This window comes from Chiloscyllium plagiosum, unplaced genomic scaffold (assembly GCF_037043375.1).
Source record: "Chiloscyllium plagiosum isolate Xiang-an unplaced genomic scaffold, Cpla_swu_hap1 HiC_scaffold_8, whole genome shotgun sequence".
NCBI lineage: Eukaryota > Metazoa > Chordata > Chondrichthyes > Orectolobiformes > Hemiscylliidae > Chiloscyllium > Chiloscyllium plagiosum.
In genome coordinates, this window is record NW_028270146.1 from 79465580 (window position 1) to 79487450 (window position 21871).

The 21871-nt window shown below is 42.9% G+C and overlaps 2 long non-coding RNA genes across 3 annotated transcripts in view; one reads left to right on the forward strand and one right to left on the reverse strand.

Moving 5' to 3' along the window:
* Positions 1–21871, reverse strand: part of LOC122553747 (uncharacterized) — an 81263-nt gene that overhangs the window by 27629 nt on the left and 31763 nt on the right. The gene's annotated exons all lie outside the window — the stretch shown is intronic.
* LOC122553745 (uncharacterized) lies at positions 265–13476 on the forward strand. 2 transcript variants are annotated; one of them, XR_015757773.1, is made up of 4 exons: positions 265–524; positions 1437–1503; positions 11250–11370; positions 12940–13476. It is a non-coding gene; the product is annotated as an uncharacterized LOC122553745 (long non-coding RNA). The 2 variants fall into 2 exon arrangements; XR_006312827.2 differs by lacking the exon at positions 265–524 and having other exon boundaries at positions 1420–1503.

Below are 21871 nucleotides of genomic sequence, written 5' to 3' on the forward strand. Positions count from 1 at the left end.
AAATATTTACATGCAAGGTCTGTTCAAGGCAATGTAACCCATCAAAAGTGAGTGGAGGTTTGGGAGAGTGGAAAGGGGCTAAATCAAAAAGAGGTAAATTTCTTGATGGGCAGCAACAAATTGTCAATTAAAGGGGATTATTGTTTGATAAATAATAACTCTTTCCACTAATATTCAGATTTCAATCCTACCAAACTCATCAAACAAGCTAGAAAACATGACATGGAAGTTAGAGTGGATACCTGACAAATGCAATTTGCCGCTTGCTCCAAAGAGCATCAACACACTGGACACCTGGCACTAAGAACTCAGGACATGCTCCATTAGCACCGTCCGAGCACTCTCCATATCCATGGGCATTGGCAACATTCACGGCACGTCTTCAATCCACTGACGGGCTGTTTCTGCATTTCAGTGCTGAAAGATGGGCTGCACTTGCAATTATCATTGTAATGCTGCAGCAAGGTCACTCTGCAATCAGGGATGTGCACCCAGCTCGAAGACTGGGCCAGGTTGTTTCTCTGGTAAATATACATTTCAGCATATGCTTTAAACGTGCTCGGTTTCAAATAACTCCTTCAATGTTTTGATTAGATTCCCTACAGAGTGGAAACATGTCCTTCGGCTCAAACCGACCCTCTGTAGAGTAACCCACCCAAGATCCATTTCCCTCTGACTAATGCACCTAACACTATAGGCAATTTAAGCATGGTCAATTCACCTGCCCATCTTTGGACCGTGGGAGGAAACCTGAGCACCTGGAGGAAACCCACGCAGACACGAGAAGAATGTGCAAACTCCACACAGACAGTCGCCCGAGGCTGGAATTGAACTGGGACCCTGGTGCTGTGAAGCAGCAGTGATAACCACTGACCCACTGTGCTGCCAACTGTTTTGATCAAACAGCTCTGGTTTAGAGCTTTCAAACTAAATTTCTTACTCTGAGGGAATCTTTTCTTAGCCATTCCAAAGTACCTCCCTTCTTTATGAGTAATTGTCTTACACAAAAAGCTTCAGCTAAGAATTCTGCAAAATTGCTCAGCTGAAACCCATTTTTTCTCCACACTATGTATGTTTTCCCTGATCAAAAGAGGAACAAAATCCCTGTTGAAACTTTATTGCTGGAACAGCACAGCAGGTCAGGCAGCATCCAGGGAACAGGAGATTCGACGTTTCGGGCACAGGCCCTTCTTCAGGGCCTGTGCCCGAAACGTCGTATCTCCTGTTCCCTGGATGCTGCCTGACCTGCTGTGCTGTTCCAGCAATAAATTTTCAACTTTGATCTCCAGCATCTGCAGACCTCACTTTCTCCCCGAACAAAATCCCTGACCTACTAAACTGTAGACATGCTAAATTGAGTAATTGTGGGACTTACGCTCTAATTCGGAAGGAAGTGCCACACACAGGAACAGCTGACCAATTTGATTGTTTGGCAGCTCTGTTACTCCCAGCAGCGCCAGAGTCAGGAAGTGGCCTGAGGAGGATCGTGGCTGCCACAGAAAGGTAAATCTTGGGGTTTTACAATGGGGTGGGATCATACTGTCCCTGCATTTTGAGAGTGGGGGGTAGGGGGGAAGGTGCCTGGGCTCTAAATTCAGTCAGGCAGGTGGGACAGCTGCAGTAAGGGTGGAGTGACATTTTGGATGGGTGCTCCGATGCACAAATGGTACCTCCTTCCTAGTTTTTGTTCATCAGTTCTTTTTTTTAAAGAAATGGACCACCCCAGTGCCGTACAACTGCAGACACCATTCATGTAGTGGCACAGGCAGTGTATTATCAGAGAAAAACAGGAAACTGCTGGTGCTGTAAATCTGAAACGAAAACATGAATTACTGATGAAACTTAGCAGGTCTGCCAGCATCTGTGGAGAGAAAGCAGAGTTAACATTTCTTGATCAGTGACCCTGCTTCACTACAGCAATTCCTTTCTTTGTTTCAGTGAGGATTCTAGATAATCCAAGATGGAGGATGGGAAAAGTTGTGGCTGTAAGAGCTGCTCCTTTTTTGAGGTATTCTCAGTGTTAGAGCAGATTTCCTCAAATTCTAGGAATAGTAATTACTGTTTTATAAGCTGTTGCATTATTTTGGAACTTTGGGGAAAAAAGATCAAAACAGCAGCTCTCTTAAAAAAAAGAGGAAGTCAGACAAAGGCAGAGACCACATGGGAGTGAATAAGCTGCCAGAGGAAGTGGTGGAGGCTGGTACAATGATAACATTTAAAAGGCATCTGGATGGGTATAAGAATAGGAAGGGTTTCAAGGGATATGGGCCAAATGCTGGCAAGTGGAATTAGATTTATCTAGAATGACTGGCCAGCATGGACAAGTTGGACCGAAGGGTCTGTTTCCATGCTGTCCATCTTTATGACTCTGTATTATTAGAGTCAATTGAGCTTTTATAGAGTATGAGATTCTTACAATACAGAAGCAGACCCTTCAGTCCAACCAGTCTATACTCCCAAATCCCAAAGTGAACTAGTCCCACCTGCCCTCAATTGGCCCATATCCCTCCAAACATTTCTTATTCATGTACACATCTAAATATCCATTAACATTGTAAGTGTACCCACATCTACCATTTTTTTTGGAGGTTCATTGCACACATGAACTACTCTTCTGTGTAAAAAAATTGTCCCTCATTTTAAAAAAAAAATCTTTCTCCTCTCACCTTAAAAATATGGCCCTGATCTTGAAATCCCCCACCTTATCTATACCCCTCTATTAGGTCATATCTCAACCTCTTACACTCCAGTGAAATATAATCCCAGCCTATCCAGATTCTCCTTACAACTCAAACCCTTCATTCCCATCAGCATCCTGTTAAATCTCTTTTAAACCTTCTCCAGTTAAATAATATCCTTCTTGTAACAGGGAGACCAAAGCTGGACACAGTGCCCCAGAAGAGGCCTCACCAATGTCCTGCACAACCTTAATATGACTTCTCAAAGGCCCGAGCAATGAAAGCAACCATGCTGAATGCCTTAATCATCCTGTCTATATATGATGCAAACTTCAAATATTTATGTACCTGAACCCTTAGGTTAATAAGTTCAATTAGCTGTTAATTATTTATTTACATTGGTGAACAGTCTCTGAAATTGGCAGCTGGAGAATCTTTTCTATTAAGGGGGTGAGCTCAGCGTTAGGTAGAAAGGTACAAGTTTGTGCTCCTGATCAACTTTGCGTACACACCCCCTCCCCACACACACCCCAACAATTGAAAACATATATGATGGGGGTATAAAATATCCAGCTCCATATTTCCAATCCTGAGCGACAAAAAATAGATACTCCTTTAGTGGAGCTCTGCCCAGGAATTTCCTATCCAGGTGCCTTCCTGGCCAAAGCAACTTTGTCAAATCCAGTAATCCATAAAGACGGGAGCCAAGAGCATCATTATGGAACTATGTCCCATCTTCAACAAAAGTTCTATTATCTGTAATCTAATGGTCCATTGCCACTTAAAAGCTACTGAGAGAAGCTAAGTATGGAGATTGGGTGGTCGACGCATCATATCCAGGGATGGGAGTGGTGCTGATTTGGTGAGTGTAGGAGGTGGGTGTAGGAGGATGTGAGCATGGCTGGTGGTGGGTGTTACTGGTCTGGGAACTGGGTCAGATCTGATGGTGGGTGTGGTTTTAACATTGTTGAATCAGGATTGTTGGGTCAGTTGTGGTAGACTGTAGTGGGGTCACGTCAAAGGCAATGTTGAGGCTATTATTGTCAAGTCAGTCTGTGTCCTGCGACCTCTCTGAGTCTAAAACATATTATGGACTTTTTCAGAAAGTTCCAATTTACCAGGTAATTCATTCAGGGTCAGTTACATTGAGATTTCTGCACAGTGGTGAGGGTAGGTTTTCGTTGTGGTGGTGAAACAATGGGGGTGATTGTTTGGCCTGGAGGGTTCAATGAAGAGTCTGGGGGTGGGGTGGGATGGGGTGTTGGTGTAACAGTGTCAGATCTGCAAGGAGAGTATTGGGTTAGATGTGTCACCAGTTGTGGGCTAGCTGGGGGCACTAGGATCAATGGTGACTCAAGGATTCTGTTCAATAATAACTGAGTACTGAGAACAAGTTTGAATCCTGTAACTTGTCCTCAGCAGTTATTAAGGTCAAGTCAGTCTGTGTCCTGTGACCTCTCTGACTCTAAATCATATTGTGGACTTTTTCAGAAAATTCCAATTTACCAGGCAATTCATGCAGGGTCAGTTACATTGAGATTTCTGCACAGTCCCAGTGTGCAACTGCAGGCTGCATTACTACATTGACTAGATCTACGTATTTGAGTGAGTGTGTGTCTATCAATCTATCAATTCCACCTGTCCCACAGAAGACTAGGTTCAAATTCCTGATGGGGAGTACATGTTGAAGTTATCTACATGAGCCCTCAGAGTCTGGATTAGTGGTGCTGGAAGAGCACAGCAATTCAGGCAGCATCCGAGGACAGGCAAAATCGACGTTTCGGGCAAAAGCCCTTCATCAGGAATAAAGGCAGAGAGCCTGAAGCATGGAGAGATAAGCTAGAGGAGGGTGGGGGTGGGGAGAGAGTAGCATAGAGTACAATAGGTAGGTGGGGAAGGAGATGAAGGTGATAGGTCAGGGAAGAGAGGGTGGAGTGGATAGGTGGAAAAGGAGCTGGGCAGGTCAGACAAGTCCGGACAGGTCGAGTTACTGGAGGTTAGAAACTAGGATGAGGTGGGGGAAGGGGAAATGAGGAAACTGTTGAAATCCACATTGATGCCCTGGGGTTGAAGTGTTCCGAGGCGGAAGATGAGGCGTTCTTCCTCCAGGCGTCTGGTGGTGAGGGAGCGGCGGTGGAGGAGGCCCAGCACCTCCATATCCTTGGCAGAGTGGGAGGGGGAGTTGAAATGTTGAGCCACTGGGCGATTTGGTTGATTGATGCGGGTGTCTCTGAGATGTTCCCTAAAGCGCTCTGCTGGGAGGCGTCCAGTCTCCCCAACGTAGAGGAGACCGCATCGGAAGCAACGGATACAATAGATGATATTAGTGGATGTGCAGGTAAAACTTTGATGGATGTGGAAGGCTCCTTTAGGGCCTTGGATGGAGGTGAGGGAGGAGGTGTGGGCACAGGTTTTACAGTTCCTGCGGTGGCAGGGGAAAGTGCCAGGATGGGAGGGTGGGTCGTAGGGGGGCGTGGACCTGACCAGGTAGTCACGGAGGGAACGGTCTTTGCGGAAGGCGGAGAGGGGTGGGGAGGGAAATATATCCCTGGTGGTGGGGTCTGTTTGGAGGTGGCGGAAATGTCGGCGGATGATTTGGTTTATACGAAGGTTGGTGGGGTGGAAGGTGAGCACCAGGGGCGCCTTGAGCCCTCAGAGTGTCTACCCTCTATGTGACATTCTGTAGATTGCGTATTGGACATCTCAACCATGGCCCAGATTGAATATAATATCCACTGAAATTCTTTCACCAAGCTCTGCTGCCTCTCCATTTTCTCAAACTCTTTTGATCAGGATTTTAGTCACTCTGCTGAATGTTTGCTTTGGTTTGATGTTGTCTTTTATCTGATAATTTCTCTGTAAAGTCTTGCACAATTCTCTCTGGCGTCTCCAAAAGATCTACCCTTGCCCCTCCTCCACGTACACACTTCCTCGTGGTGACAGCACCAGTTTTTCCACAAGTGTGTCGCTGACACCCAGCTCAACTTCCATCCATCTTGATCACTCCACTAGTTTGGTACATTGCTTGTTCAACATCCAGTACCACAGGAACAGAAACTTTGAACAATTAAATACCAGGAAGACTGAAACCATTGTTTTTGATTCCAGCCACAAATTCCACTCTCTCCAGCCCTCCTGGCAATAATCTAAGGCTGAAACAGGCTTTTCACAACCTTGGCTTCATATTTGACCCCAAGCTGAACTTTTGGCCGCATATCCGTGTATCACTAAGGCTACCCATTCCAATAACATCTATAAGATCACCTTCAACTGAACCCCTCCCTCAGCTCATCTACTACTGACACTTTCATTCATGTTATTGTTACCTCTAGACATGGCTATCATGAATCACACTTAATCAACATACATTCTGCTCTGGAGGCCATCCAAAACTCTACTGCCCACACCTTAATTTCAACCAAGTCCCCTTTACCTGTTAACCTTGATATCAGGGTCTAAATTGGCCTCAAGATAAGAAATCCCTTGATTTTAAAATTCTTGTCTTGGTTTTCAAATTCTTGCATGGCCTCATCACTTCTATCTCTGCAACCATCTCTATTCCATCAAACCTCCAAGATATTTGTACTAACCTATTCTGGCCTCTAGAGAATCTCTGATTGTAGTTATTGCATCATTGACATCTATGTCTTCAGCCATCTGGATCCGAAACTCCAGAATTCTCTCCCTACACATCTCTACCTCTTCTCCTATTTCCTCCTTTAAGATGTTCCTTAAATCCCTTCCGTTTGATCAAATTTTTGTCACTTGCTCTAAATCTCCCAGATGAGACTCAATGTCTAATTTTGTTTGATAATGCTCCTGTGTAGTGCCTGAGCTCATTTTACTGCTTTTAAGGTCCTATAGAATTTCAAGCTGTTTAAGTAGTTGTCGTTTTATGTAGCCAAGCACCTTGGAACATATCATTGATGGTCGAGACGCTATAGAAATGAAATGACTGTTGGTGAAATAGAGTATTTTAAAATATTTTTCATCATTTGACATGAAGGAGCTGGTCAACAACTTCAGAAAATGAAGTGGAGGACACACCTCTTGTCTTTATCATTGATGCTGAGGTGGAGGTGTTTGAGAACATCCAATTCCTAGGAGTAAATTTTACCAGTGATCTATCCTGGTCCATCCACATCAACGCTACAGTCAAGAAAGCAGAGCAATGCCTTGACTTTGAGTCATAGAGTCATAGAGATGTATAGCATGGAAACAGACCCTTCAGTCCAACTCGCCCATGCCGACCAGACATCCCAACCCAATCTAGTCCCACCTGCCAGCACCTGGCTCATATCCCTCCAAACCCTTCCTATTCATATACCCATCGAAATACCTTTTAAATATTGCAAATGTACAAGCGTCCACCACTCCCTCTGGCAGCTCACTCCATACACGTACTACCCTCTGTGTGAAAAAATTGTCCCTTAGGTCTCTTTCCCCTCTCACCCTAAACCTATGCCCTCTAGTTCTGGACTCCCCCACCCCATGGAAAAGACCTTGTCTATTTGTCCTATCCATGCCCATGATTTTATAAACTTCTATAAGGTTACCCCTCAGCCTCCGACACTCCGAGGAAAATAGCTGTAGCCTATTCAACCTCTCCCTATAGCTCAAATCCTCCAACAATGGCAAAGTTAAAAACCACACAACACCAGGTTATAGTCCAACAGGTGTAATTGGAAGCTTTCGGAGCGACGCTCCTTCATTAGGTGATAGTGGAGGGCTCGATCGTAACACAGAATTTATAGCAAAAATGTGCAGTGTGATGTAACTGAAATTATACACTGAAAAATTGATTGTCTGTTAAGCCTTTCATCTGTTAGAATACAGTGATAGTTTCACTTCTTTCATGTGTAAATCACAAAACCTTTTTTTTAAAGTTGCATTCTCGGGTTAGCTGTTAGCAATGGTGATAGCTAGACATTATGTTGAAGGTGTTAGCCCCCTGTGTTCTTTGTCTATGACCTGATGTTTAGATTGATTCCAACAATGGCAACATCCTTGTAAATCTTTTCTGGACCCTTTCAAGTTTCCAATAGGAAGGAGACCAGAAATGCAATATTTTTCCAACATTAGCCTAACCAATATTCTGTACCAACTCCTGTGCTCAATGCTCTGACCAATAAAGGAAAGCATACCAAATGCCTTCTTCTTTATCCTATCTACCTGCAACTCCACTTTCAAGGAGCTATGAACTTGCACTCCAAGGTCTCTTTGTTCAGCAACACTCCCTAGGACCTTACCATTAAGTATATAAATCCTGCTGAGATTTGCTTTCCCAAAATGCAGCACCTCACATTTATCTGAATTAAACTCCATCTGCCACTTCTCAGCCCATTGGCCCATCTGATCAAGAACCCATTGTAATCTGAGGTAACCCTCTTCGCTGTCCACTACACCTCCAATTTTGGTGTCATCTGCAAACTTACTAACTATATCTCTCATGCTCACATCCAAATAATTTATATAAATGATGAAAAGTAGTGGATCCAGCACTGATTCTTGTGGCACTCCACTGGTCACAGGCCTCCAGTCTGAAAAACAACCCTCCACCACCATCCTCTGTCTTCTACCTTTGAGCCAGTTCTGTATCCAAATGGCTAGTTCTTCCTGTATTCCATGGGATCTAACCTTGCTATCCATCTCCCATGGGGAACCTTGTCGAACGCCCTACTGAAGTCCATATAGATCACGTCCACCGTTCTGCCCTCATCAATCCTCTTTGTTACTTCGTCACAAAGCTCAATCAAGTGAGACATCCTTGCCTTTCCAAATACATGTACATCCTGTCCCTCAGGATTCCCTCCATCAACTTGCCCACCACCGAAGTCAGACTCACTGGTCTATAGTTCCCTGGCTTGTCCTTACCACCTTTCTTAAACAGTGGCGCCATGTTAGCCAACCTCCAGTCTTCCAGCACCTCACCTGTGACTATCAATGATACAAATATCTCAGTAAAAAGCCCAGCAATCACTTCTGTAGCCTCCCACAGAGTTCTAGGGTATACCAGATTAGGTTCTGGGGATTTATCCACTTTTATGCTTTTCAAAACACCCAGCACTTCCTCCTCTGTAATATGGACATTTTTCAAGATGTCACCATCTATTTCCCTACATTCTATACCTTCCATGTCCTTTTCCATAGTAAATACTCATTTAGTATCTCCCCCATCTTCTGCGCTCCACACAAAGGCCAACTTGCTGATCTTTGAGGGGCCCTATTCCCTAAATAGTTAACCTTTTGTCCTTAATATATTTGTAAAAACCAGTTGGACTCTCCTTAACTCTATTTGCCAAAGCTCATGTCCCCTTTTTGCCCTACTGATTTCTCTCTTAAGTATACTTCTACTGCCTTTATACTCTAAGGATTCACTCACTCTATCCTGTTTACACCTGACATATGCTTCCTTCTTTTTCTGAAACAAAAACCTCAATTTCTTTAGTCATCCAGCATTCCCTATACCTACCAGCTTTTCCTTTCACCCTAACAGGAATATACTTTCTCTGGACTCTTGTTATCTCATTTCTGAAGGCTTCCCATTTTCCAGCCATCCCTTTACTTGTGAACATCTGAGCCCAATCAGCATTTGAAAATTCTTGCCTAATACCGTCAAAATTGGCCTTTCTCCAATTTAGAACTTCAACTTTTAGATCTTCCATCACTACTTTAAAACGAATAGAATTATGGTTGCTGGCCCCAAAGTGCTCCCCCACTGACACCTCAGTCACCTGCCCTATCTTATTTCTCGAGTAGGTCAGGTTTTGCACCTTCTCTAGTAGGTACATCCACATATTGAATCAGAAAATTTTCTTGTACACACTTAACAAATTCTTCTCCCATCTAAACCGTTAATGCTATGGCAGTCCCAGTCCCAATAAGGTGATCATCCCATTCTTATTTCTCAGTTCCACCCAAATAACTTTCTTGGATGTATTTCCGGGAATATCCTCCCTAAGTACAGTTTAATGCTATCCCTTATCAAAAACGTCACTTCCCCTCCTCTCTTGCCTCCCTTTCTGTCCTTCCTGTAGCATTTGTATCCTGGAACATTAAGCCAGTCCTGTCCATCCCTGAGCCATGTTTCAGTAATTGCTATGATATCCCAGTCCCATGTTCTTAACCATGCCTTGAGTTCATCTGCCTTTCCTGTTAGACCTCTTGCATTGAAATAAGTGCAGTTTATCAGTCCTACCTTGTTCTCTGCTTTTTCCCTGTCTGCCCTGACTGTTTGACTCGCCTTTGTTCTCAACTGTACCAGTCTCAGATTGAAATCTTTTCTCACTATCTCCCTGCGTCCCACCACCCCTCCCCCCCCCAACCTTAGTAGTTTAAATCCTCCCGAGCAGCTCTAGCAAATCTCCCTGCCAGTATATTAGTCCCCTTCCAAATTAGGTGCAATCCGTCCTTCTTGTACAGGTCACTTCTATCCCAAAATAGCTTCCAAAGATCCAAAAATGTGAATCCTTCTCCTATACACCAGCTCCTCAGCCACTCCTGAGTCTAAAGAAATTCGGAATTTTCACAATGGCTCTTCCAATTTATATAGATGCACCATAGAAAGCATCCTATCCAGATATATCACAGCTTGGTATGGCAACTGTTGTGCCCAACACCACAAGAAACTACAGACAGTTGGAAACTCAGCCCCGTCCATTACAAAAAGCAGCCTTCCTTCTATTGACTCCATCTACACTTCTGCTGCCTCAGGAAAGCAGCAAACATAATCAAAGACCCCTCCCACCCCAATTATACACTCTTCCACCCTCTTCCATTGGGCAGAAGACACAGAAATTTAAAAGCACATAGCAACAGATTCAAGAACAACTTCTTCCCCATTGTTATCAGATTATGAATAGACCTATCATATATTAGAGTTGAGAGTATGGTGCTCGAAAAGCTCAGCAGGTCAGGCAGCATCCGAGGAGCAGGAAAATTGATGTTTCGGGCAAAAGTCCTTCATGATGAAGGGCTGCTTGTCCTGCTGTGCTTTTCCAGCACCACACTCTCAACTCTAATCTCCAGCATCTGCAGCCCTCACTTTCGCCTATCATGTATTAAAGCTGAGCTTTCTCTGTAGCTGTAACACTTTCTTCTGCATTCTGTTCTACTACCCTGATATACTTATGTAAGGTACAATTTGTCTTGGTACATATGACAATAATAAATCCAAATCAAATTGTAGAGGAAGAACAATGTGGCTTAAATATTTTGAAAGGAGATCCTATGTAGAGATTATTTACTGAAAGTAATTGCTCTATTTTCACCGGATGATTTAAAAGTTTTCTGACAGGTGTAGTAACATGCATTATTTAAATTTTGCATGGTACAATGTTAATTATATCAATTCATCTGTTAGAAAAAGAAATGTTGGAAAAGGTTACGTAGTTGAACAAAATGCTTTGTGATGTCATTTTGTCATGTCATTTTGTCACTGTGACATCCTACCTGTGGAGAAATGATTTATTGTGCCACTTGTAAATTGTTGTACAATAGTTGGCAGTAAATTGCTCTCTCAGTGCTTTTAATATTGATACTCCTCTGCTTTTATGTGATAATTTTTTTCAGTCAGTGTCCTGCTTTGTATGCTGTTAAATTTCTTGAAAGGAATTGACTCCAAAGTTTCGACGAAGAAACACTGCAGAGTGTAGACTTCCATAGCTTTAACACACTACTCCGTCCATCAAAGGTAATATTTTTCGAACATTAGTTAGATTTTTATTAAATTAGAAACATTACCGTAAGAGATGTCAATGTTGTCAATAATATCACTATTTCTGTTAATAGTTTGCACTTAGTATTGCTGGATCGCTTACTATGTATTCAACTTTCTGGTTTCTTGCATGAGAAGTTTAAGGTGTCAATGGTGATCCAAATTTATATCAGTGTGTTATTTGGGCAGATTTAATCAGGGCTTTAAAAAGGCCATGAGTATCTTTAAGTATCTTAGGACAGAACATTTGCAGGGCCACAGAGTGGGAAACTAGGAGAACGTGAGGACTGCAGATGCTGGAGATCAGAGTCGAGAGTGTGGTGCTGGAAAAGCACAGCTCGTCAGGCAGCATCCGAGGAGCAGGAAAATTAATGTTTTGGGCATTTCTAATGAAGGGCTTATGCCCGAAATGTCGATTCTCCTACTCCTTGCATGCTGCCCGATCTGCTGTGCTTTTCCAGCACTACACTCTCAACTCCAGAGCAGGAAAAGCTGGTTTGCTTTTGCAGAGAACAAACATGGGCACAATGGGACTGAACGGCTTCTTCCTGTGCTGCAACCATTCTACAATTCTGTAATGTTCTGGGTTAGTTCCATTTCAGACAGAAAGGCACCATTGGTTAGTCAAATATTGCTAATCCGAAAATAAGGCAGCAAACTATATCAACCACAAATTATGGGAGAGAAAAGTGACAATTTATAAAACAAATCGAAACATTTCTAACAATCGATAAATATTCTCTTCTTTGATCAAGTAACTACAAGGTTTAGCAAAGAAACCATAGGAGTGAAAGGTCAGAAGAAGCATTTTTAAAATAACCATTGGGATTGGAGAAACCTTATTCCTGTCCTTATTCTGTTCTATTTTTATCGTTAAAAAAATCTTTTTAATTACAGACCCATTTAAATAGCAAAATGCACAGCAAGGAGTGACAACGCTTTAGTTTTCTGAAATATGCATTGGACCAACAACTTAATATGATTCCAGTTGTAATTTTAAAATGTATTTTAAAAATGAACACATAATTCGTGTAGTTATTTGTCTGAAGTGTGACTTAATTATCTCGCATTGTGATGTCACATGGCATCATAAAACTTGTCTCTTTACAAATTTTCAAAACCAAATTTATTTTAATGTGTAGACAAATACAATTTATACACCAAAACGCATACTAAGCAGCTATTGGCGTCTTGAAAATATGTGAATAATAATTTGATTTATCTGAATAACTTTGCTAATTAGTTATAACTATCACAAACATAGTATCATCAGTTAATTATCACTTCAAATATTACTTTTTAATGTTATACATATGAATGCACAATGCTGATTAGTGACATCATTCTATGCACATTGGCAATGTGTATTATTGTGGGATATTGAGTCACTAGCAGATGTATTTTTCATCCACCATATGTATTTAATATGCATCATAAATTATAGAATTTTGCATCAGAAACAAAATGTCCATCACTATTTAATGCACAATCAGTGCCTGGTGACTGTAGCCTACTCTTAAATGATTTCTGTTTTCTTCACTCCAGTATTTGGAATTCACCCAGAACCAGTCTATCAACCTTCAGAGCAACATGGCTAGCTGCGCAGATCTTATGTGGTCCTTTTTCTGGCTTATAGTGCTGTTCTTTATAGGCTGGCCGCTCAGTATATTCTTTGGGGGTATCTATGGGTTTTTATCACCTCTGACTACCTGTGTTGGACTGGATCAGGTCACCGATGTCCTTCTTCAAGGTGCAAATCTGGGAAGAACCTGTGCTGAGAATATGAGATCAAGCAAAGCTCTCTGCTGAAAGCAAAAAGGATGGTAATTACTCTTTCAGCAACAAATACATTTCGCAAAAACTGTAAGCTATCCACTTCACCACTTAGATCATTGCAGATCGCTTCATGTAAAACAAATAGCCACAGAACTTTACGTTTCATTCTGACCTCAATGAATGGCTGAAGATTTGTTTAATTCCTTTTATAATTTATTTAAATGGACTTACATCTTTGGAATGAAATCAAATAAATTTTTAATTATTTGTAATTAAAATGCAATAAATGACCATCCTCTTACCTAGTCAAAATGTAGTTTCAATATTTGTTTACATAAATATCCAAATTATTCTTTACTATTGTCAAACGCTGCAAAAAATCTTATTCCAGATCTACAGAACACTCAGGCTATCAATTTTGTGCTGGAATTATTTAGATAATTCACCATAGTCCTACTCTTATGGGAGAGAGACAACTGGTCGTAGTGATCTAACGTGACAATCATCACACTTCAAGGGGCAAGGGGCAGATTTGAGAGGTTGGGGTCTCATAGTAACCTCAACCAATGTAGGAATTGAACCCATGCTATTAACATCACACTGCATCACAAATTAGCTCACTATCTGAGTGGAACCCCATAGGAGCCCTTTATTATGATGCAAGATTATCAATAAATAAACCATCAAGCAGCTTCAGCAAGGAGAGAATGAGATAAAGTATTTTAAAAGTAGTTTTGTGATATAAACCTTTTCCAGATTGATTTTTTTTTCTATAAGTAAGCATTTATTAAATTGAAAACAGATTGTCAGCTTTAATTTCTTTCACAAAGATTGTGGCTGAATATTTATGGAAAGGGATAATGGAATATCATAAGTCCGCACCATGCCTGTTTAACATTGGGAAGGATTTCAGGGCCATTCTCTACCTAGGCAAATAGAACAAGACATCTTCCCTTTGTTTGCTTGCTGTAAGGTCCTACATGAAGTGAGTTTGGACAATTGTAGTGCAGCTTGCAGTGCTTGTAAATCCTCAATGTAAAACTGTATGCATGTGTATTGATATGGTTGAGGTCATGATATTTGCTCGTTCTGATAAGAACAAAAATTAGACTGGAGCCAAAAGGAGAGTCAGGAAACAATTGCATTGAGTGTACGATTTATTATGGATGCTCAAAGTTTTCAAATAATTTGTTCTGGTACAGATTATGGAGTGGTAGAGACTGCATCGGGAGGTGAGAAATTAGGCTTATCAGTGTATATTGATGGAGATTACCATTGCCTTTAGAGTTCCAAAATGGTTATGTATATGTACACTTGTGGGATGAAATGTGTTAGAAGCCATATTAATGAGATCATTGACATACACACAGTGAATGTCCTTCAGCAAACGTATGCAAAGCAGACAGGCCAGGATTGCCATCTCAGAGCTGATGCTCTCACTTAGTCTCACAGAGCTGTACATGTCAGCAGCAACAGGAAGGACAACACCGACATGATTACTTGTAGGACAGCTGCCCGGTTTTGGCTGTTGCTATTGTTGTACAAGTGCCTTTACCTTTTATAGTTTAAAGGTGCAAAAGTTTGTAAGGAGTATTGTGTGAGGCACTGAAGGACATTTGGATAATTTTAAGGCTTCTGCATAAACTGGCTGCTCTGAGACACTGATGTAGTAGTTTACATCCCCCTTAGATTGCAACATGACAGAGAGAATAGGCAAAGGAGACACAGAATAATACAAACTGCTGACAGCAGGAAGACGGTGAATAGAACTCTTCTCACCAGGAGGCCAACAGGGCGTTCAGAGTGTTCAACAATAATTCTTTAACTTGCATTTTAGCAGGAAACAAGTTGGGAGATGTCTAATCTTCAGTAAGTAGGTCCTCATTGATATTTTGTCTTCTGTGGCATTATTCCTACATACTCAGAGCAGGGTGTGCTGTGAAGGTGACTGTGGAGATGGACCTTTATTTGTTCCAATACGGAACTAGAGATGTTTGCAGCAGCTCACAGTTTATCATCCTCTGTTGAGGCAGGAGGTTACTGGAACACTCTATTCAAAGACAGCTAATTTTGTTTCATTCTCTCTTGCCAGAGTGAAGTAAGGGGAGAGTGAGTACATGGCTTCAATAATAAGCCAGGCATCTCACATCATTTATCAGACACTGCATGTCAACTCTGGCCCAGTACCGAAACTAAGAGGGATTTCACTCCCTCAACGTCCACCGCTGTGTGACCATGGACAGAGGAGCATGCAGGTCAGTGTCCAATATCCTGGCAGCAGTCCACTGTGCCAGTTATGTTTGGTTCACAGCAAACCAAATAAATGTTGGCTACTTACCAACAAGCTCTATTCACTGGCAACAGTGTTTGTGACTCTGGTTTGCAGCTGACATGTATGAATACAGTATGGAAAAAAATGATAGCCATGTTGCCAAATAAAGGCCCCCTTCAAGCCAGAAACAGGGTAATGGGAAGCAAAGAGATTGCAGACAAATTAAATACATAATTTGGTTCTGTCTTCTCAAAGGATGAAACAAATAACACCCCAAAATTATTGAGGAACGCAATCTAATGTGAGGGAGAAACTGAAGGAAATCGGTATCAGCAAGATAATGGTATTGGGTAGGTTGATGAGATTAAAGTCAAAACGTTGATTTTGAAAAAGCACAGCAGGTCAGGCAGCATCCGAGGTGCAGGAGAGTCAATGTTTCGGGCATAAGCCCTTCATCAGGAATGTTTGGGGGGGGGAAGGGTGGGTGGGAAAAGAGGCTGACAGATAAATAGGAGAGTGGGGGTGGGGCTGGGGGGAAAGTAGCTGGGAAGGCAATAAGTGGATGCAGGTTGGAGATAATAGTGATAGGTCAGTGGGGAAGGTGGAGTGGATAGGTGGGAAGGAAGATGGACAGGTAGGACAGTTCAAGTGGGTGATACTGAGTTGGAGTGTTGGATGTAAGATGGGGGGGTGGGGGATGGGAGATTTAGAAACTAGTGAAGTTGACATTGATGCTGTATGGTTGAAGGGTCTCAAGGTGGAAGATGAGGTTTTCTTCCTTCAGTCGTCAGGTGGCTAGGATTTGGCGGTGGAGGAGGCCCAGGGCTTTCATGTCCTTGGCGAAGTCGGGTGGGTGGGGGTTGAAGTGTTAAAGGGCGGTGGGGTTGTTTGGTGCGTGTGTCCCAGAGATGTTCCCTGAAACACTCTACAGGTTGGCGTCCTGTCTCTCCAGTGTAGAGGAGACCACATCGAGAGCAGTGGGAGGTGTGGACACAGGTTTTACACCTCATGCAGCAGCAAAGGAAGGTGTCGGGTGTGGAGGGTGGGTTGTGTTGGGGGAGGTGGCGTGGACCTAATGAGGGAGTTGCGGGTGGAACGGTCTCTGCGGAATGCAGATAGGGGTGGGGAAGGAAATATATTTCTGCTGGTGGGTCTGATTGTAGGTGCCAGAAATGGCAGAGAATAATGTGTTGCATCCGCAAGAGCAATTCCACTCCCTGACATCCACATCACCTCCTATTTCAAGGACTGCAATTTCCCCTCCTATATGATCAACAATGTCCTCCAGCACATCTCCTCCACTTCCTGCACCCCTGCCCCTAAACCCCATCGTCCAATTGCAACACTAATCTCTGGATGCAGTGCATGAATACCTTCATACACACTCTCCCCTCACCACTGTCCAAGGCCCCAAAGGATCTTCTCAAATCCGGCACAGATTTTCTTGCATATCTACCCACCTCATCTACTGTGTCCGTTGCTCTCATTGGGGAGACAGGGCACCAACATTGGGGAGACAGGGCACCAACTCGCGGAGCAATTCAGAGAATATCCCTGGGACACAAGCACCAAATAACCCCATTGCCCTGAGGCCGACCACTTCAACTCCCCCTCCCACTCTCCCAAGGACATGCAAGTCCTGGGCCAGCTCCACCGCCAAATCCAAGCCACCCGATGCCTGGAGAAAGAAGGCCTCATCTTCCGTCTTGGGACCCTTCAAACACATGGCGTCAACATTGACTTCACCAGTTTCCAAATCTCCTCTTCCAACCATCCAACTCAGCACACCCTTTTGACCTGTCCTACCTGTCCACATTCGCTCCCAACTATCCACTCAACCCATCCCACTGACCTATCACAATCACCCCCACCTACATGCACTTATTGCCTTCCCAGTTACCCTTCCCCCCCAACCCACCCCACCCTCCTATTTATCTCTCAACCCTCTTTCCCCCATCATTCCTGATGATGGACTTATGCATGAAATGTCGAATCTCCTGTTCCTTGGGTGCTGCCTGATCTGCTGTGCTTTTTCAGCACCACACTTTTCAACTCTGACTCTCCAGCATCTGCAGTCCTTACTTTCTCATGATGAGATTAAAGGCCAATAAATCTCCAAGCCCTGGTAATCTACATCCCAGAATACTTAAGGAAGTGTCCCAAGACATATTGGATGCGTTAATGATCAGCCAGAATTGGAGAGTTTGAACTATAGGGAGAAACTGAATAGACTGGGATATTTTCCATGGAGCCTCGGAGGCTGAGGGGTGACCTTATAGAGATTTATAAAATCACGAGGGCCATGGATAAGGTAAATAGACTGAGATCTTTTCTCTGGGGTGAGGGAGTCCAAAACTAGAGGGCAAAGGTTTAAGGTGAGAAGGGAAAGATTTAGAAGGGACCTAAGGGGCAACGTTTTCAAGGAGAGGGTGGTATGTGTATGGAATGAGCTGCCAGAGGAAGTGGTGTATGCTGTTATAATTACAGCATTTAAAAGGCATCTCGATGGGTTTATGAATATGAAAGGTTTAGAGGGATATGGGTCAAATGCTAGCAAATGGGACTAGATTAATTTAAGATATCTGGTTGGCATGGACAAGTTGGACTGAAGAGTCTGTTTCCATGCTGTATATCTCTATGACTGTATGCTATAGACTCTGAAACTGTTGTTATGGATTGGAAGGTAGCTAATGCAACCCTACTATTTAAAAAAAAATAGAAAATGGCAAATTTTAGCCTGGTTATTCTAACATCAGTAGTGGGGAAAATGCTAGAGTTCAATGAAAGATTTAATAGCAGAGCATTTGGAAAACAGTGACAGGATTGGACAGTCAGCATGGATTTAAGAAAGGGAAATCATACTTGACAAATCTACTAGAAATCTTTGAGAATGTAACTAGTAGAGTTGATAAGTGGAAGCCATTGAACTCTGAAAGCTTGACTTTCAGAAGGATCTTCAGTGAGTCTCACTTAGGAGATGAGCGTATAAAATTAAAGCACATGTGATTGGGAGTAATGTACTGTCATGGATGGAGAACTGGTAGGCAGACAGGAAACAAAGAGTGGGAATAAATGGGTCTTTTCTTTAGGGCACATTGGGGTATTGCAAGGATCAATGTTAGGACTCCAATTATTCACAATATACATATTGATGATTTAGATGAAGGAACTAAATGTAATATTTCCAAGTTTGTAGATGACACAAAGTGGGGTGGGAGGGTGAGTTATGAGAAGGATGCAGAGTTAATTCAGTGTGATTTGGGCAAGTTAAGTGGTGGACAATGCATGGCAGATGAGGTATAATTGGATAAATATGAGATTAACCACTTTGGTAGCAGGCAAATGAAAGGCTAATTATTATCTAAAGGGTGATAGATTGGGAAAAGAGGAGATGCAATGAGCCCTGAGTGTCCTTGTGCTTGAGTCACTGGAGGTAAGCATACAGGTGCAGCAGGCAGTGAAGAAGACAAGTGATATGTTGACCTTCATTGTGATGTGATTCAAATACAAGTGCAGGGATGTATTGCTGCAAGTGTACAGGGCCTTGGTAGAGACCACACCAGGAGTATTGTGTGCAGTTTTGGTCTCTTATCTAGAAGGATGTTCGAGCTATGAAGGGAGTGCAGCAATGGTTTATCAAACTGATTCATGGGTTAGCAGGACTGACATCTGGAGAGAAACTGGATCATTTAGGATCATATTCAGTGGAGTTTAGAAGAATGAGGGGCAGGGTGTTCACATGGAAACCTATACATTTCTAACAGGACTAGACAGGGTAAATGCAAGAAGGATGTTTCTAATGACCAGGAGTCCAGAACAATGATCACAGTCTAAGAATATGGGATAGGTCAAATAGGGCTAAGGTGAGGAGAAATTTCTGACCAAGAGAGTGGGACAGCCAGAAACTGGTTTAGGCCGAAACATGAAATGTTTTCAAGAAAGAGTTCAATACATTTTTTAGGGTGAAAGGGATCAAAGTGTACATGGCGAAAGCAGAACCAGGGCACGGAAGTGATGATCAGCAATGATCATATCGAATGGCAGAGCAGGCTTGATCATATTGAAGGAGTCGGCTTTACAGGCTGAATGGGCCTACTCCTCTTCATTTCTATGTGATGAAGCAGGGGTATGAAATGGTGATATACTACCCCTAGGGGTCTGAAAGAAGCTTTATTGGTCATAAATGTTATCTGGGAATTATTAAAAATATGGCTTTAAAGTACTTTGTCATTTGAAGGCAGGATTGTGTTGAGCAAACTGGGAGCTCCAGTGCTAGCTCTTTGTCTGCTCGCTCCTGAACATCTGTGAGATGATGGTGGCAGCAGCTGTGAACCTTAGGCCTCATGCTCACTAAGAGAGAGAACTGGTACTCACCATTCCCTGGGTACAGACCAAGGCCTCAACTTTTCACTCTTTACTTGCCAAGTCCCATTGTATCCATTTTATCCAATCCTTTTCCACATTGACCTTATTGCTGCTTACCTTAGGGACTTCCTTAAGGCCTACAGGGAATCACAAATGAATCTCCCTACTCAGCTTGTTGAGTAAGAGTTCCCTTGGTAACAGGCAATGGCCTGCCCACTGTAACTCATCACCTGAGCTCTTTATGAAGCAGGTAGGCTCCTTCCTGTGCTCCCTGTTGCTCCCTCGCTTTTAAGGGTTTACATTACCCAAAGGGCTTTGCATGTAAACATCTAATTGGCAGCATGGGTGATTTACTGGTCATGGTGGTTAAGAGGAAAAAAGTATCATGGTGATTTGGTGGTGGGAAAGCTATTTGTGTGTCAGAGCACTTTTGGATAAGAAAGAAAGTGGACTGAGATAATAGTGTTTGTGGTGCAGTGTATTATCCCTACTTCTGAGCTAGGAGACTGGGGTTCAAATCTCCACCTGCCCCAGAGCTGCGTAATAACATCCCTGAGCAGTCTGATTAAAACTATCTGTAAAGAACTGTCTGTCTAGGCTATGTACGCCATGTGTAGTGGCTCTATTTTGGTGTTCAACAATGTGTCTTTTCAGTCCGACTTCCTGAGTTATTACAGTGGTGATGAGAGTAAAGAAACGTTTCGAGTAACCTTGTCTTTCAACAAACCCAGAACATCGTGATGGGGAAATATTGGAAATGCCGCTGTTTGGCAAACTGGAATCTTATGATGTGGGTGTGGAGATTTGGCCCCAGTATACTAAAAGAATGAGGTACTTTTTTCAGGCAAATGAGATAGAAGGGGCTCAGTGACAAAGAGTCAGTCCCCTGGCTGTTAATGTGGCCTTGACTTTCAGCATCATAAAGATTAACCTACCCGGCAAAATCTTTTGATGAACTGATAGATATGGTGGTAGCAGACTACTATCCTCAAACCATGTGTTATATTGCAGCGTTACAGATTTAACACGGCAAATAAATTTCCTGGGAAACCAGCTCCTGAATTTATCATGAGACTGCGGAGGCTGGCAGTAAAATGATATGGGTTAATACTTTAGGAATACTGAGGGATTGCTTAATTAGTGGGTTAACAATACTGAGATCCAAAGGAAGATACTGACTGAACCAGATCTGGACTTCAAGAAAGCCATGGAACTGGGCCTTCCCAGTGAAAATGCAGGAAAAAGGATTTGGAATCATCAGGGGTCCATAGGCATTACTGTTCTCAGTACTGGGCAATCCCCCACACTGCAGATCCAGATCCCCAGCAGATAGTACACAGGGTTGCCAAGGAAGGGAGATTGGAGTTGGAGGCTGCAAGGTTCCAGAACTGGGTGGGAAGTTCCTCCACAATACAGTGAGGAGCAAGAACATCCTTGGCCAACTGTGGTCATAAGTTCCACCCCAGACAAGGTGACCAACATGGGGAAAACACGTACCACCCGGGTCGCGACGTGAAGTCACCCAAGGACAGGACTTTCCAAATAAATCAGCCTGAGGATAAGGAATTGGTACATATAAGTTATATCACTGCTCCCAAAGCGGCCACAATTAAGATCAAACTCCAGGTAAATGGCCAGTCCATAGACTTGGAGGTAGGCAAAGTGGCCACTGTATCTATTGTTCCGGGGAATATCTTGAGGAAACTCTGATGGGTCATCTTGCCTTTAAGCCTTGGACACACCAAGGCTAGATTGACCACATACACTGGGGAACCATCTTGTATTACTGGGACCACTGTAACCCCAGTTACACATGGGCAGCAGACTCTCAATCTTTATGAAGTCATTGGAAAGTATCACAAAGTATTTCAAGAGGTGCCAGGGCCAAGATTGATGTAGGCCCAGAGGCCCGACTTCAAGTTACAGTCGGTCCCCAATGTTCAACATGCCAAAGTAGTAGGAGAGCTGGAACATCTAGAGGAACTTAACATCATATGCCTACTGCAATTTGCTGAATGGGCTGTGCCCCTGGTCCCAGTGTTAAAACCTGACAACTCAGTCTGT